A 14,703-nucleotide genomic window follows, 5' to 3' on the forward strand; every position below is an offset into this window, starting at 1 on the left:
GCAGCTTCATCTGCCGTCTGCGGAGCCTCTGCAGGTGAGACAGAGTTTACCTGCAGGAGGCCGGCTGCACATTTAAATATGAAAGAGTGGGCGGGGCTTCAGAGAGAGAGCGAGGGAGAAACACTCCAACACACCTGAGCAACTGTTCACAAACATTTACCGACTGCACACACAGCTGTCTCACATCCATCTGCCTGGATACCGTCACACCCGAGGAGACCTGAGCTTAATGATTAATAAAGACAAGTGCTCGGGGGGGGGGCACTTTTTAGCACACGTGGGACAATATATTATAAAAAAAATATTGAATGAAATGAAAGTGTACTGCTCTACAGCAGCATCCTCCTTGGTGCCATGTCTTTAAAGATGTTGATGACATCACTGTGATTTATCGCTTTCTTCACCACACTGGCGTCTTAGTTTACTTTTGATGATTTTCAGCTTGGAAAATGATCTTTCAACTGAAGCCGTCGTCACTGGTAATGTTGCATATATTTGGATCATTTTGACAAAGGCAGGAAAGGTCAGCTGGCCATTGTTTTCCCTCAGTGTTGAAAGTATTTCTTGTAGGTTCTTTGAAGTAAAGCTGGAGTGGAAGACCTTTAGTTCTGTCTTTAGCTGCTCCTCATCTTCTCCATAGAACTCTCAGAGAAGGTGCCCAGCTTCCATGGCTTCTGTGCTCGGTGTGCCTGCCCAGTTAGCATGTACAGTTAAGGGCTGGAATGACTCAATGATTCTTGATCTAGGGCTTCCAGTGTTCTCCCCTTTGAATCTCCTGTTCATCTCCTCAGTCATAATATCCAGGAAGGTGAACTACACGCTACTCCTGAAATATGCCTTCACTGACTCAAACTGAGCACCTACTTGAGACACTGTTACTGCACAGCAAAAAGATTACACGTTGGGCTTAGAGGGCAAACGGTACGATTTTACTTGATCTGTATGTTACCTGGCTGGTGGGGCACGGGAGAAGAAGCCTGCCTGCTTAGCTGCTAAGCTGCTGTTACGCTGCTGCTAAGCTACCACGCTGCTGCCCCGCTGCTGCGACGCTGCTGCTATGCTGCTGCTGCTACGCTGCTGCTACGCTGCTGCTACGCTGCTGTTACGCTGCTGTTACGCTGCTGCTAAGCTACCACGCTGCTGCCCCGCTGCTGCTACGCTGCTGCTACGCTGCCACGCTGCTGCTGCTATGCTGCTGCTGCTATGCTGCTGCTATGCTGCTGCTACGCTGCTGCTACGCTGCTGCTACGCTGCTGCTAAGCTGCCACGCTGCTGCTGCTATGCTGCTGCTGCTATGCTGCTGCTATGCTGCTGCTACGCTGCTGCTACGCTGCTGCTACGCTGCTGCTACGCTGCTGCTACGCTGCTGTTATGCTGCTGCTAAGCTGCCACGCTGCTGCTGCTATGCTGCTGCTGCTATGCTGCTGCTATGCTGCTGCTATGCTGCTGCTACGCTGCTGCTACGCTGCTATGCTGCTGCTACGCTGCTGCTACGCTGGTATGATGCTGCTACGCTGCTGCTACGCTGCTGCTATGCTGCTGCTACGCTGATATGCTGCTACACTGCTGCTAATCTGCTATGCTGCTGCTAAGATGCTGCTACGCTGCTATGCTGCTGCTACGCTGCTATGCTGCTGCTATGCTGCTGCTATGCTGCTAATCTGCTATGCTGCTGCTATGCTGCTGCTACGCTGCTGATAATCTGCTATGCTGCTACTAAGCTGCTGCTACGCTGCTATGCTGCTACTAAGCTGCTGCTACGCTGCTGCTACATTGCTATGCTGCTGCTACGCTGCTATGCTGCTGCTAATCTGCTATGCTGCTGCTAAGCTGCTGCTACGCTGCTGCTACGCTGCTATGCTGCTGCTAATCTGCTATGCTGCTTCCAAGCGGCTGCTAATCTGCTATGCTGCTGCTATGCTGCTGCTATGCTGCTGCTCCGCTGCTGCTACGCTACTGCTATGCTGCTGCTACGCTGCTGCTACGCTGCTATGCTGCTAAGATGCTATGCTACTGCTATGCCGCTGCTACGCTGCTGCTAATCTGCTATGCTGCTGCTAAGCTGCTGCTACGCTGCTGCTACACTGCTGCTAAGCTGCTGCTACGCTGCAGCTACGCTGCTATGCTGCTGCTACGCTGTTGCTACGCTGCTATGCTGCTGCTATGCTGCTGCGACCTGCTTGCTACGCTGCTGCTACGCTGCTATGCTGCTGCTACGCTGTTGCTACGCTGCTATGCTGCTATGTTACTGCTACGCTGCTGCTAAGCTGCTGCGACCTGCCTGCTACGCTGCTGCTATGCTGCTATGCTGCTGCTATGCTGCTATGCTGCTGCTATGCTGCTGCTACGCTGCTGCTAAGCTGCTGCTACCTGCCTGCTACGCTGCTGCTATGCTGCTATGCTGCTGCGACCTGCCTGCTACGCTGCTGCTAAGCTGCTGCTACGCTGCTGCTATGCTGCTGTTATGCTGCTGCTTTGCTGCTGTTATGCTGCTGCTACGCTGCTGCTACACTGCTATAATGCTGCTAAGCTGCTGCTACTAATCTGCTATGCTGCTGCTAAGCTGTTGCTACGCTGCTATGCTGCTGTTATGCTGCTGTTATGCTGCTGCTACACTTCTATGCTGCTGCTACGCTGCTATGCTGCTGCTACGCTGCTGCTACGCTGCTATGCTGCTGCTACGCTGCTATGCTGCTGCTACGCTGCTACGCTGCTGCTATGCTGCTGCTATGCTGCTGCTAAGCTGCTGCTATGCTGCTGCTAAGCTGCTATGCTGCTGCTTTGCTGCTACGCTGCTAAGCTGCTGTTATGCTGCTGCTACGCTGCTGCTACGCTGCTGCTATGCTGCTGTTATGCTGCTGCTATGCTGCTGTTATGCTGCTGCTACGCTGCTGCTATGCTGCTGTTATGCTGCTGCTATGCTGCTGTTATGCTGCTGCTACGCTGCTATAATGCTGCTAAGCTGCTGCTACTAATCTGCTATGCTGCTGCTAAGCTGTTGCTACGCTGCTATGCTGCTGTTATGCTGCTGTTATGCTGCTGCTACACTTCTATGCTGCTGCTACGCTGCTATGCTGCTGCTACGCTGCTGCTACGCTGCTATGCTGCTGCTACGCTGCTACGCTGCTGCTATGCTGCTGCTAAGCTGCTGCTATGCTGCTGCTAAGCTGCTATGCTGCTGCTTTGCTGCTACGCTGCTGCTAAGCTGCTGCTATGCTGCTGCCACGCTGCAGCTACGCTGCTATGCTGCTGTTATGCTGCTGCTACGCTGCTGTTATGCTGCTGCTACGCTGCTGCTATGCTGCTGTTATGCTGCTGCTACGCTGCTGCTACGCTGCTATGCTGCTGCTACGCTGCTATGCTGCTGCTACACTGCTATGGTGCTGCGACCTGCTTGCTACACTGCTGCTAAGCTGCTATGCTGCTATGCTGTTGCTACGCTGCTATGCTGCTGCTATGCTGCTGCTATGCTGCTGCTACGCTGCTATGCTGCTGCTACACTGCTGCTACACTGCTGCTACACTGCTATGGTGCTGCGACCTGCTTGCTACGCTGCTGCTAAGCTGCTATGCTGCTATGCTGTTCCTACGCTGCTGCTACGCTGCTATGCTGCTGCGACCTGCCTGCTAAGCTGCTATGCTGCTGCGACCTGCCTGCTACGCTGCTGCTAAGCTGCTATGCTGCTATGCTGTTCCTACGCTGTTGCTACGCTGCTATGCTGCTGCGACCTGCCTGCTACGCTGCTGCTAAGCTGCTATGCTGCTATGCTGTTGCTATGCTGCTGCTACGCTGCTATGCTGCTGCGACCTGCCTGCTATGCTGCTGCTAAGCTGCTATGCTGCTGCGACCTGCCTGCTACGCTGCTGCTAAGCTGCTATGCCTACACACCCTAGCTCTCCAGCAGCAGCCATGCTGCTGTTTCAAACAAAGCCCGCCCTGGCAATCTGATTGGGTCGACCGTCGCGATGTTGAGCATGGAGATTTCCCAACTGAGCAGAGCCAGACCCAACTTCCCCACCAAACATTTTATGGGCGGGGCTAAGTTCAGCTGGCACCCAAGCTAACTGACAGTATGGTAAAATGACGGTTGCACCCCCTGCTGAATGTGCATTGCGAGATGGTGGGGAGCTAACAAAAATACATTTCATGAAAACCTATTGTACAGTCTCCTCCGATCGGGATTTGAACACGCGTCTCAAAACACAAACGTTCCGACTCTAGACGGAAGCACGTCTCTTACCAACTGAGCCACTGCTCCGGTCTACCGATACAAAGTTGCTATTGACATCTGTAGCTACTCCGTAATGCGAGACAGCGCAGTTTACTTGTCGAGTCTAAGCATGTAGCCGATGCTTAGACTCGACTGTTCTCTGCTAGTTTGCATCCATTACAAATGCATCGATAAACATAATAAAATAGCAAAAAAAAAAGGTTAAACAAAAATAAAGTTAAGACTCAGGACTCGCGTGCTGCTCCTGCGTGTAGGCTCATTGCATGAGGAGGCTGAGACTGAGACGTGGTTTATGATATTATGGCACCTCTGGTTTAATGTCCACTGTCTGTCTGTCTGTCTGTCTGTCTGTCTGTCTGTGCTCGTCATCCACAGAGACCCTCGATGGAGGTGTGGCCAACAAGTTCAGCCCAGCAACATTCTGTTCTCTATATAGCCGATTTTTTTTTCAAATGCTGTTAAGCCAGCTGCCGCCGAGCAGTAATGTTATTATTTTAGTTAGTTATTTTTTTGAGTTTTGAGTTATTTTCGACGATGCTGTTATTGCAGCTACCTCCGCGCAGCATGTAGTTAATTCTTAATTAGTTCTGTTAGTGATTACTTTCGACTGATGCTGTGTGAGCTGACGTGGGACACATCACACACATGAGTTCAGTAGGCCTAATGTATAGGCAACCCTTGTTGCCATGAATTTTTTGTGCTTTAATAAAATGCAATATTTTACCAATTGATGAGGCTGCATACTTTTTTTTCGAATGGTATGGGTGTTTGCGTTGACCATAACGAGGGCGAAAAAGCCGCCACTGACCTAAACTGTGTGTTCAGGACACGATTAAACACAATGTAACAACAGGAACTTAAACAACGTTCTAATATAATTAAAGCTCGCAACAATGCTGCAAAATATGAGCCCTTCACACACGAGCACGGGTAGAGTTCCACGGTCAGATTGCAGGAAAGGCTCCGTTTTTTGCTCATTAAAATATTTCATTGAAGGAGATATATACAGCTATTTATTGTATTTACATAATATTCTACAAGTTTGAGAACCCCCCCCCCTTTTTTTTTTCTTTTTAAACCGCACCCCCTGTTAAAAACTACTTCCCACGGCCCTGCCAGACACCCTGCGGAGGAAACTCATTTCGGCCGCTTGTATTCGCGATCTGGTTCTTTCGGTCACTACCCACAGCTCGTGACCATAGGTGAGGGTAGGAACATAGACTGACCGGTAAATGGAGAGCTTGGGCTTCTGGCTCAGCTCCTTCTTCACCACGACGGGCCGGTGCAGAGCCCGCATCACTGCAGACGCCGCACCGATCCGCCTGTCAATCTCCTGCTCCATTCGTCCCTCACTCGTGAACAAGACCCCGAGATACTTGAACTCCTCCACTTGGGGAAGGATCTCATTCCCGACCCGGAGAGAGCATTCCACCCTTTTCCGGCCGAGGACCATGGTCTCAGATTTGGAGGTGCTGATTCTCATCCCAGCCGCTTCACACTCGGCTGCGAACCGCTCCAGTGAGAGCTGAAGGTCACGGCCCGACGACGCCAACAGAACCACATCGTCCGCAAGAAGCAGAGACCCGATTCTGAGGTCGCCAAACCGGACCAGGGAGGCTGAGGACTGTGACCCCCCTATAGTTGGAACACACCCTCCGGTCCCCCTTTTTAAAGAGGGGGACCACCACCCCGATCTGCCAGTCCAGAGGCACTGCCCCCGATGTCCACGCGATGCTGCAGAGGCGTGTCAACCAAGACAGCCCCACAACATCCAGAGCCTTGAGGAACTCAGGACGGACCTCATCCACCCCCGGGGCCTTGCCACCGTGGAGTTTTTGACCACCTCGGCCACCTCAGCCCCAGAAATGGGAGGCCCCATGTACGAGCTCCCCAACTCTGCTTCCTCATCGGAAGGCGTGTCGGTGGGATTGAGGAGGCCCTCGAAGTACTCCCCCCACCGACTCACGACGTCCTTTGTAGAAGTCAGCAGAGCCCCGCCCTCACCATACACGGTGTTGACGGTGCACCGCTTCCCCCCCTGAGCCGCTGGATGGCGGACCAGAATCTCCTCGAGGCCGTCCGGAAGTCGTTCTCCATGGCCTCCCCGAACTCTTCCCAAGCCCGAGTTTTTGCCTCAGCAACCGCCGAGGCTGCGTTCCGCTTGGCCTGTCGGTACCCATCAGCTGCTTCCAGAGTCCCACTGGCCAAAACGGCCCGATAGGACTCCTTCTTCAGCTTGACGGCCCCCCTCACCACTGGGGTCCACCAGCGGATTCGGGGATTGCCGCCACGACAGGCACCGACCACCTTACGGCCACAGCTCCGGTCGGCCGCCTCAACAATGGAGGCACGGAACATGGCCCATTCGGGCTCAATGTCCCCCACCTCCCCCGGGACATGGTTGAAGCTCTGCCGGAGGTGGGAGTTGAAACTCCTCCTTACAGGGGATTCCGCCAGCCGTTCCCAACAGACCCTCACAACACGTTTGGGCCTGCCAGGTCTGACCGGCTTCCTCCCCCACCAGCAGAGCCAACTCACCACCAGGTGGTGATCAGTAGAAGCTCCGCCCCTCTCTTCACCCGAGTGTCCAGGACATACGGCCGCAAGTCCGATGATACGACTACAAAGTCGATCATCGAGCTGAGGCCTAGGGTGTCCTGGTGCCAAGTGCACATATGGACACCCTTATGCCTGAACATGGTGTTCGTTATGGACAGTCCGTGACGAGCACAGAAGTCCAACAACAAAGCACCACTCTGATTCAGATCGGGGGGGCCGTTCCTCCCAATCACGCCCCTCCAGGTCTCACTGTCATTGCCCACGTGAGCATTGAAGTCCCCCAGCAAGACGAGGGAGTCTCCCGGAGGAGCACTCTCCAGTGCCTCCTCCAGGGACTTCATAAAGGGTGGGTACTCTGAACTGCCGTTCGGTGCATAAGCACAAACAACAGGCAGGACCCGTCCCCCCACCCTAAGGCGGAGGGAGGCTACCCTCTCGTCCACCGGGGTGAACCCCAATGTACAGGCGCACAGCCGGGGGGCAATAAGTATGCCCACACCTGCTCTACGCCTCTCACCAAGGGCAACTCCAGAGTGGAAGAGAGTCCAACCCCTCTCGAGGAGGCTGGTTCCGGAGCCCAAGCCATGCGTCGAGGTGAGTCCGACTATATCCAGCTGGAACCGCTCAGCCTCGCGCACCAGCTCAGGCTCCTTCCCCAGCAGAGAGGTGACGTTCCACGTCCCAAGAGCCAGCTTCAGTAGCCGAGGATCAGACCGCCAAGGTCCCCGCCTTCGGCTGCCGCCCAGCTCACAATGCACCCGACCCCCTTGGCCCCTCCCACGGGTGGTGAGCCCGTAGGAAGGGGGACCCGTGTCGTTTCTTCGGGCTGTGCCCGACCGAGCCCCACGGGCACAGACCCGGTCACCAGGTGCTCGCCGGCGGGCCCCACCCCTGAGCCTGGCTCCAGGGGGGGGCCCGGTGACCCGCGTCCGGGCAAGGGAACACGGCGTCCAAAAGTATCCCTCATCATAGGGGTCTTGTGAGCTGTTCTTTGTCTGGTCCCTCATCTAGGATCTGTTTGCCATGGATGACCCTACCAGGGGCTTAAAGCCCCAGACAACATAGCTCCCAGACTCATTGGGGCACGCAAACCCCCCCACCACGGTAAGGTGACAGCTCAAGGGGAGTCATCACTGTCCTAAATTTAATTTATTACAACATTTTTAGAACATTTAAGTCCCATGAACAAATGCTTATAAATGCAAGTAAGTATATTAAAAAAAAATACTGTTCCTTTGGAGCAAAAAGAAAAATACACAAATATTTAAGACCCATGCAATCTGAATTTAAGACAATTTAATACTTTTTAAGGTATTATTTTCAGGAAAATTGATTTACGACTTTTTAAGGACCCGCAACCTTGTGTCTGGTTCTATAGTTACTCTGGATGGTGTTTCCTCGGCTTCTGGTCCTACAGTGAGGAACCTTTGGAGTTATTTCTGACCAGGATCTGTCCTCTGACTCACATATAAAACAGGTTTCTGGGACTGCCTTCTTTCACCTTCGTAATATTGTTAAAATCAGGAACATCCTGTCTCAGAGTGTCTGAGGACACAATGATGGAAAATCAATAAAAATACTGTTTTGTGGCGTTTGCAGTAGCTGTCCTGCTTTGCTTAATTCCACATTTTTCTGGCCACTATCTAAGCTCTGAGATGTGGCCGTCAGGTTCAGGATCTTCTTCAGTCGTTCCCACTCCTTTCCGCCCTGTGATGCAGGCCGAGGCACTGCGAGCTGTTTACACTTCATGAGCTCAGAGACACACAAACTGATGAGAAACACACCCAAACAGGCGACTCCAGAAACCGTCGGGCCGAGCGGAGCTAACCCGTCGGTCAGGATTCCTGCAGGTCAGCTTACAAAGCCCACAGCTTCGTTTCTATCCGAGCCGGGTTTCCCCAGCGGGGAGAATAACCGAAGCTTCAAATTAAATCATTTACCGCTAACAGCATTAACATTTACTGATAAACGTGAAAATCCATGATGTGGAACATGATGATGTAAAATGGGTCATAACCCGGTCGATGACCCGATTCTGATGACTTGGAAAGGTTAAAAGTCCAAACTTTAAGATATTTTACTATCTTGAAAATCTTAAAATCAAATCAAATCAAATGAAATTTATTTATATAGCACATTTCTTGTACAAACAATTCAAAGTGCTTCACATAGAATAAAAGCATTGCAGCAGGGAGTGGAAGAAGCATTAAAAATACATAAAATAATATAAAGAGAAACAAATAAAATCATTTAAATGAATTTAAAAACCAGCAACAGTCCAGATAAGTTCAAAGATATCGTGCAGATTTCATGCATAGACACATGAGAACAGAAATGTCTTTAACCTGGATTTAAAAATGTCTCCATTTGGTGAAAGTTTAATCTCCACTGGCAGTTTGTTCCACTTGTTGGCAGCATAACAGCTAAATGCTGCTTCTCCATGTTTAGTCTGGACTCTGGACTGGACCAGCTGACCTGAGTCCTTGGATCTCAGAGCTCTGCTGGCTTTATATTCTCTGAACAGATCACAGATTGTAAACCATCAGCAGGCTTTTAAAATCTATTCTGTGACTGACTGGAAGCCAGAGTAAAGATTTTAAAAGCTGGTGACATATTCTGCTCTTTTTAACCATTTGACGCAGTTTTCAGAGGTCTTATTGTGACGTTTGAGGCAGATCAACCCAAACCCAGCCGGGGCATCGGATCAAAGACGAGTTTCAGTGCAATCTGCTGGTTTCCTCAGCTTTCCCACTGCTTTAAACTGGCCCTGTTTGAATTGGACTGGGTTAGGGTTAGATGGGTGTCCTGAGATGACAGTTGTTGTCATTTTGAATTTTATTAATAAAGATGACTAAACATGGAGAAGCAGCATTTAGCTGTTATGCTGCAAACAAGTGGAACAAACTGCCAGTGGAGATTAAACTTTCACCAAATGGAGACATTTTTAAATCCAGGTTGAAAACATTTCTGTTCTCATGTGTCTATGCATGAAATCTGCACGATATCTTTGAACTTATCTGGACTGTTGCTGGTTTTTAATTTCATTTAAATGATTTTATTTGTTTCTCTTTACATTCTTTTATGTATTTTTAATGCTTCTTCCACTCCCTGCTGCAATGCTTTTATTTTATGTGAAGCACTTTGAACTGTTTGTACATGAAATGTGCTATATGAATAAATTTGATTTGATTTGGATAGGAGTAATTTTTTTTTTTAAACTGAAGAGTTAAAGCACACCTCACAGCTCTCTTCAGGCTCCCAGAAGCTGACCAATCAGAGGAGAGCAGGGAGCCTTAAAGAGAGAGGAGTCCCAGGAGAAAACTCAGATGTGGAAATGAGTCCAACAGGTTTCCTCTCAGAGACAACATGTTGAGTCTCACGCAGCAGCAGGTAATCACCGTACCTGTGAGTGATGTCGCTGGCTCTGAGGCAGGTTCAGACAGGAAGCTGCTCCACACGTCACCTCCCTCAGGTAGTCCTCTCATCGGCTGCTTTCTTTTATCTGCACTGTGAAGTTAAACTAGACTGATCCTGGATCAGCTGAAGTGATTACAGCATGAGATCATTTCATAAGTCAGGAAATATGTTAGAGAAATGCAGCCAGACTGAGACCTCAGGGACAGTCTTGCAGCTGCAATGAATTATGTGATAAAATTATCACTCCTCTTTAATAAAAGAAGGCCCGGTGTGTCCCGAAGAAGACGGTAAAGGAAGGCCCGGTGTGTCCCGAAGGAGACGGTAAAGGAAGGCCCGGTGTGTCCCGAAGGAGACGATAAAGGAAGGCCCGGTGTGTCCCGAAGAAGACGGTAAAGGAAGGCCCGGTGTGTCCCGAAGGAGACGATAAAGGAAGGCCCGGTGTGTCCCGAAGGAGACGGTAAAGGAAGGCCCGGTGTGTCCCGAAGGAGACGATAAAGGAAGGCCCGGTGTGTCCCGAAGGAGACGATAAAGGAAGGCCCGGTGTGTCCCGAAGAAGACGGTAAAGGAAGGCCCGGTGTGTCCCGAAGGAGACGATAAAGGAAGGCCCGGTGTGTCCCGAAGGAGACGGTAAAGGAAGGCCCGGTGTGTCCCGAAGAAGACGGTAAAGGAAGGCCCGGTGTGTCCCGAAGAAGACGGTAAAGGAAGGCCCGGTGTGTCCCGAAGGAGACGATAAAGGAAGGCCCGGTGTGTCCCGAAGAAGACGATAAAGGAAGGCCCGGTGTGTCCCGAAGGAGACGATAAAGGAAGGCCCGGTGTGTCCCGAAGAAGACGATAAAGGAAGGCCCGGTGTGTCCCGAAGAAGACGGTAAAGGAAGGCCCGGTGTGTCCCGAAGGAGACGGTAAAGGAAGGCCCGGTGTGTCCCGAAGGAGACGGTAAAGGAAGGCCCGGTGTGTCCCGAAGGAGACGATAAAGGAAGGCCCGGTGTGTCCCGAAGGAGACGATAAAGGAAGGCCCGGTGTGTCCCGAAGGAGACGATAAAGGAAGGCCCGGTGTGTCCCGAAGAAGACGATAAAGGAAGGCCCGGTGTGTCCCGAAGAAGACGGTAAAGGAAGGCCCGGTGTGTCCCGAAGGAGACGGTAAAGGAAGGCCCGGTGTGTCCCGAAGAAGACGGTAAAGGAAGGCCCGGTGTGTCCCGAAGGAGACGGTAAAGGAAGGCCCGGTGTGTCCCGAAGAAGACGGTAAAGGAAGGCCCGGTGTGTCCCGAAGGAGACGGTAAAGGAAGGCCCGGTGTGTCCCGAAGGAGACGATAAAGGAAGGCCCGGTGTGTCCCGAAGGAGACGATAAAGGAAGGCCCGGTGTGTCCCGAAGGAGACGATAAAGGAAGGCCCGGTGTGTCCCGAAGGAGATGATAAAGGAAGGCCCGGTGTGTCCCGAAGAAGACGATAAAGGAAGGCCCGGTGTGTCCCGAAGAAGACGGTAAAGGAAGGCCCGGTGTGTCCCGAAGGAGACGGTAAAGGAAGGCCCGGTGTGTCCCGAAGGAGACGATAAAGGAAGGCCCGGTGTGTCCCGAAGGAGACGATAAAGGAAGGCCCGGTGTGTCCCGAAGGAGATGATAAAGGAAGGCCCGGTGTGTCCCGAAGAAGACGATAAAGGAAGGCCCGGTGTGTCCCGAAGGAGACGGTAAAGGAAGGCCCGGTGTGTCCCGAAGAAGACGATAAAGGAAGGCCCGGTGTGTCCCGAAGAAGACGATAAAGGAAGGCCCGGTGTGTCCCGAAGAAGACGATAAAGGAAGGCCCAGTGTGTCCCGAAGAAGACGATAAAGGAAGGCCCAGTGTGTCCCGAAGAAGACGATAAAGGAAGGCCCGGTGTGTCCCGAAGGAGATAATAAAGGAAGGCCCGGTGTGTCCCAAAGGAGACGGTAAAGGAAGGCCCGGTGTGTCCCGAAGGAGACGGTAAAGGAAGGCCCAGTGTGTCCCGAAGGACAAGGTTAAAGGAAGGCCTGTTGTGTCCCGAAGTAGACGGTAAAGGAAGGCCCGGTGTGTCCCGAAGGAAAAGGTTAAAGGAAGGCCTGTTGTGTCCCGAAGAAGACGATAAAGGAAGGCCCGGTGTGTCCCGAAGGAGACGATAAAGGAAGGCCCGGTGTGTCCCGAAGGAGACGATAAAGGAAGGCCCGGTGTGTCCCGAAGGAGACGATAAAGGAAGGCCCGGTGTGTCCCGAAGGAGACGATAAAGGAAGGCCCGGTGTGTCCCGAAGGAGACGATAAAGGAAGGCCCGGTGTGTCCCGAAGGAGACGATAAAGGAAGGCCCGTTGTGTCCCGAAGGAGACGATAAAGGAAGGCCCGGTGTGTCCCGAAGGAGACGATAAAGGAAGGCCCGGTGTGTCCCGAAGGAGACGGTAAAGGAAGGCCCGGTGTGTCCCGAAGGAGACGATAAAGGAAGGCCCGGTGTGTCCCGAAGGAGACGATAAAGGAAGGCCCGGTGTGTCCCGAAGAAGACGATAAAGGAAGGCCCGGTGTGTCCCGAAGGAGACGATAAAGGAAGGCCTGGTGTGTCCCAAAGGAAGGCCCGGTTTGTCCCAAAGGAAGACCCGGTTTGTCCCAAAGGAGACGGTAAAGGAAGGCCCGGTGTGTCCCGAAGGAGACGGTAAAGGAAGGCCCGGTGTGTCCCGAAGAAGACGATAAAGGAAGGCCCGGTGTGTCCCGAAGAAGACGATAAAGGAAGGCCCAGTGTGTCCCGAAGAAGACGATAAAGGAAGGCCCAGTGTGTCCCGAAGAAGACGATAAAGGAAGGCCCGGTGTGTCCCGAAGGAGATAATAAAGGAAGGCCCGGTGTGTCCCAAAGGAGACGGTAAAGGAAGGCCCGGTGTGTCCCGAAGGAGACGGTAAAGGAAGGCCCAGTGTGTCCCGAAGGACAAGGTTAAAGGAAGGCCTGTTGTGTCCCGAAGTAGACGGTAAAGGAAGGCCCGGTGTGTCCCGAAGGAAAAGGTTAAAGGAAGGCCTGTTGTGTCCTGAAGAAGACGATAAAGGAAGGCCCGGTGTGTCCAAAGAAGACGATAAAGGAAGGCCCGGTGTGTCCCGAAGAAGACGATAAAGGAAGGCCCGGTGTGTCCCGAAGGAGACGATAAAGGAAGGCCCGGTGTGTCCCGAAGGAGACGATAAAGGAAGGCCCGGTGTGTCCCGAAGGAGACGATAAAGGAAGGCCCGGTGTGTCCCGAAGGAGACGATAAAGGAAGGCCCGGTGTGTCCCGAAGGAGACGATAAAGGAAGGCCCGGTGTGTCCCGAAGGAGACGATAAAGGAAGGCCCGGTGTGTCCCGAAGGAGACGATAAAGGAAGGCCCGGTGTGTCCCGAAGGAGACGATAAAGGAAGGCCCGGTGTGTCCCGAAGGAGACGATAAAGGAAGGCCCGGTGTGTCCCGAAGGAGACGATAAAGGAAGGCCCGGTGTGTCCCGAAGGAGACGATAAAGGAAGGCCCGGTGTGTCCCGAAGGAGACGATAAAGGAAGGCCCGGTGTGTCCCGAAGGAGACGATAAAGGAAGGCCCGTTGTGTCCCGAAGGAGACGATAAAGGAAGGCCCGGTGTGTCCCGAAGGAGACGGTAAAGGAAGGCCCGGTGTGTCCCGAAGGAGACGGTAAAGGAAGGCCCGGTGTGTCCCGAAGGAGACGATAAAGGAAGGCCCGGTGTGTCCCGAAGGAGACGATAAAGGAAGGCCCGGTGTGTCCCGAAGGAGACGATAAAGGAAGGCCCGGTGTGTCCCGAAGGAGACGATAAAGGAAGGCCCGGTGTGTCCCGAAGGAGACGATAAAGGAAGGCCAGGTCTGTCCCAAAGGAGACGATAAAGGAAGGCCAGGTCTGTCCCAAAGGAGACGATTTAGGAAGGCCAGGTCTGTCCCAAAGGAGACGATAAAGGAAGGCCAGGTCTGTCCCAAAGGAGACGATAAAGGAAGGCCAGGTCTGTCCCAAAGGAGACGATAAAGGAAGGCCAGGTGTGTCCCGAAGAAGACGATAAAGGAAGACCCGGTTTGTCCCAAAGGAAGGCCCGGTGTGTCCCGAAGGAGACGATAAAGGAAGGCCCGGTGTGTCCCGAAGGAGACGATAAAGGAAGGCCCGGTGTGTCCCGAAGGAGACGATAAAGGAAGGCCCGGTGTGTCCCGAAGGAGACGATAAAGGAAGGCCCGGTGTGTCCCGAAGGAGACGATAAAGGAAGGCCCGGTGTGTCCCGAAGGAGACGATAAAGGAAGGCCCGGTGTGTCCCGAAGGAGACGATAAAGGAAGGCCCGGTGTGTCCCGAAGAAGACGATAAAGGAAGGCCCGGTGTGTCCCGAAGGAGACGATAAAGGAAGGCCTGGTGTGTCCCAAAGGAAGGCCCGGTTTGTCCCAAAGGAAGACCCGGTTTGTCCCAAAGGAGACGGTAAAGGAAGGCCCGGTGTGTCCCGAAGGAGACGATAAAGGAAGGCCAGGTGTGTCCCGAAGGAGACGATAAAGGAAGGCCCAG

This window comes from Odontesthes bonariensis, chromosome 12 (genome assembly GCF_027942865.1).
Source record: "Odontesthes bonariensis isolate fOdoBon6 chromosome 12, fOdoBon6.hap1, whole genome shotgun sequence".
NCBI classification, from domain to species: domain Eukaryota; kingdom Metazoa; phylum Chordata; class Actinopteri; order Atheriniformes; family Atherinopsidae; genus Odontesthes; species Odontesthes bonariensis.